Source organism: Salvelinus namaycush, chromosome 27 (assembly GCF_016432855.1).
Source record: "Salvelinus namaycush isolate Seneca chromosome 27, SaNama_1.0, whole genome shotgun sequence".
Taxonomy (NCBI): domain Eukaryota; kingdom Metazoa; phylum Chordata; class Actinopteri; order Salmoniformes; family Salmonidae; genus Salvelinus; species Salvelinus namaycush.
In genome coordinates this window covers 421837-425771 of record NC_052333.1, presented here as the reverse complement: position 1 = coordinate 425771, position 3935 = coordinate 421837, and positions in this window count along the sequence as shown.

Genomic DNA, 3935 nt, shown 5'->3' with positions numbered 1-3935 from the left:
TACCCTTTAAACCTCTAAACCTCTTAATCTCTAAACCTCTTAACCTCTAAACCTCTAAACCTCTAAACCTCTTAACCTCTAAACCCTACCCTCTTAACCTCTAAACCTCTTAACCTCTAAACCTCTTAACCCCAACCTCTTAATCTCTAAACCCTAACCTCTTAACCTCTAAACCTCTTAACCTCTAAACCCTAACCTCTTAACCTCTTAACCTCTAAACCTCTTAACCTCTAAACCCTATCCTCTTAACCTCTAAACCTCTTAACCTCTAAATCTCAACCTCTTAATCTCTAAACCATACCCTCTAAACCTCTTAACCTCTAAACCCCAACCTCTTCACCTCTAAACCATACCCTCTAAACCTCTTAACCTCTAAACCCTATCCTCTTAACCTCTAAACCTCTTAACCTCTAAACCCTATCCTCTTAAACTCTAAACCCTACTTTCTAAACCTCTAAACCCTCTTAACCTCTAAACCTCTTAACATCTAAACCCTACCCTCTTAACCTCTAAACCCTAACCTCTTAACCACTAAACCCTACCCTCTAAACCTCTAAACCTCTTAACCTCTAAACCTCTTAACCTCTAAACCCTAACCTCTAAACCTCTTCACCTCTAAACCCTATCCTCTTAACCTCTAAACCCTAACCTCTTAACCTCTAACCCCTACCCTCTTAACCTCTAACCCCTATTCTCAAACCACTAAAATAAAATAATTTTTTGAGGGGGGGGGGGGGGGGGAGTCCAAAACTGCCTCCAAACATTCATAAATGTTTTACACCAGTACCTGGTTTAATACCTTCAGACACGTCCTGTGAAACTTGTGGGGGTCGCAGAGCAAAACATAGAACACCCTCTTGTTCGTGAGAGTCTCATCTTTCCGCAACAGTAGGCCCAACTGTTCAGACGCTAGACATGTTTTCTCTTCATGGTCTGACAAACACCGCAGTAGCTTGGCCAGCTTCCACCGCAGACGCGGAAGGCCGACATAGGCGGGATTGACACGCTGCCCATGCAACAACAAAAAGTCATACAGTATCTCTTCTTAAAAATAACAATGTTGATGGATTTTATACTTATTTTTTAATTAGATTGACGCAAGGCTGTGTCAATAGACTCTTAAAGATGCACTGTGAGGAAATTGCTCCTCCATTTCCTGGTTGCAAAAATGTGAATAGTTTGCCTAATTTCCCATGTGTATGTGTCAAAACAAGCAGGTGTAGAGCTTAGACCCGCTGTGGAAAAATATTCATTAATCCAAAATATTATATTATCAGTTGTTTGAAGCACAAACCTGAGAGTAAACGACACAAAAACTAAAAATTAAGAATTGGAAGCATAGAAATCAAGATCAGAGAAGAGATCTACTGTTTTTAGAGATATCTACTTTAGAGAGATCTACTTTAGAATGATCTACTTTAGAGAGATCTACTTTAGAGAGATATACTATAGAGAGATCTACTTTAGAGAGATCTAATTTAGAGAGATCTACTTTAGAGAGATCTACTTTAGAGATATCTACTTTAGAGAGATCTACTATAGAGAGATCTACTTTAGAGAGATCTATTTTAGAGAAAGCTACTTTAGAGAGATCTACTATAGAGAGATCTACTTTAGAGATATCTATTTTAGAGAGATCTACTATAGAGAGATCTACTTTAGAGAGATCTACTATAGAGAGATCTACTTTAGAGAGATCTAATTTAGAGACATCTACTTTAGAGAGATCTACTATAGAGAGATCTATAACTCATCTTTTTGTGAATTTGGTCAGGTTGCCCCAAAAATGTTACATATAGCAACTTTTGAGGATTTGAATCTAATTAATGGAACATGTACACACTTTAATTTCTCTAATCAGGCTTGGTCATACACTAATGTATTATAGCACCAACTTTATGGAAAGGCCTTTTCGTACTCTAATTAAGCAATAAGGCACAAAGGGGTGTGGTAAATGGCTGATATACCGCGGCTAAGGGCTGTATTTGCGGAGTGCCTGGACACAGCCCTTAGCCGTGGTATATTGGCCATATACCACAAACCCACGAAGTGCCTAATTGCTATTATAAACTGGTTACCAACGTAATTTGACATACTCGTGGTGTACAACATACCACGGCTGTCAGCCAATCAGCATTCAGAGCTCGAACAACCCAGTTTATAATGTATTATAACATACGTGTGCACCATTGAGGTTATTACCGTAGTTATTGTAAACATCTCTCTCCTCCGTCCATCTGTCTCTCCCAGGGCTTATCATCTCCGCCTCCTCCACTATACACTGTCTCCATCTCCACCTCCTCCACTATAGACTGTCTCCATCTCTCCCTCCTCCTCCGTCCATCTGTCTCTCCCAGGGCTTATCATCTCCGCCTCCTCCACTATACACTGTCTCCATCTCCACCTCCTCCACTATAGACTGTCTCCATCTCCACCTCCTCCACTATAGACTGTCTCCATCTCCACTTCCTCCACTATAGACTGTCTCCATCTCTCCCTCCTCCTCCGTCCATCTGTCTCTCCCAGGGCTTATCATCTCCGCCTCCTCCACTATACACTGTCTCCATCTCCACCTCCTCCACTATAGACTGTCTCCATCTCCACCTCCTCCACTATAGACTGTCTCCATCTATCGCCGTCTACCATATCCCTCCTCCACTATAGACCTGTCTCCATCTCCACCTCCTCCACTATAGACGTCTCCATCTCCACCTCCTCCACTATAGACTGTCTCATCTCACCTCCTCCACTATAGACTGTCTCCACCTCCTCCACTATAGACTGTCTCCATCTCCACCTCCTCCACTATAGACTGTCTCCATCTCCACCTCCTCCACTATAGACTGTCTCCATCTCCACCTCCTCCACTATAGACTGTCTCCATCTCCACCTCCTCCACTATAGACTGTCTCCATCTCCACCTCCTCCACTATAGACTGTCTCCATCTCCACCTCCTCCACTATAGACTGTCTCCATCTCCACCTCCTCCACTATAGACTGTCCTCCACTCTCCTCCACTATAGACTGTCTCCATCTCCACCTCCTCCACTATAGACTGTCTCCATCTCCACCTCCTCCACTATAGACTGTCTCCATCTCAACCTCCTCCACTATAGACTGTCTCCACCTCCTCCACTATAGACTGTCTCCATCTCCACCTCCTCCACTATAGACTGTCTCCATCTCCACCTCCTCCACTATAGACTGTATCCATCTCCACCTCCTCCACTATAGACTGTCTCCGTCTCCACCTCCTCCACTATAGACTGTCTCCAGCTCACCTCCTCCACTATAGACTGTCTCCTCTCCACCTCCTCCACTATAGACTGTCTCCATCTCCACCTCCTCCACTATAGACTGTCTCCATCTCCACCTCCTCCACTATAGACTGTCTCCAGCTCCACCTCCTCCACTATAGACTGTCTCCATCTCCACCTCCTCCACTATAGACTGTCTCCATCTCCACTCCTCCACTATAGACTGTCTCCATCTCACCTCCTCCACTATAGACTGTCTCCATCTCCACCTCCTCCACTATAGACTGTTCTCCATCTCCACCTCCTCCACTATAGACTGTCTCCATCTCCACCTCCTCCACTATAGACTGTCTCCATCTCCACCTCCTCCACTATAGACTGTCTCCATCTCCACCTCCTCCACTATAGACTGTCTCCATCTCCACCTCCTCCACTATAGACTGTCTCCATCTCCACCTCCTCCACTATAGACTGTCTCCACCTCCTCCACTATAGACTGTCTCCGTCTCCACCTCCTCCACTATAGACTGTCTCCGTCTCCACCTCCTCCACTATAGACTATAATAGACTTTTTTTTTTTTTTTTTTTGTTATGACCTTTAATATTAAAGATTATTTTAAAATAAAACCTTCACCCTTCCTGTTAGTTTGACCAGTGAACCTGGCGTACCTTCACCA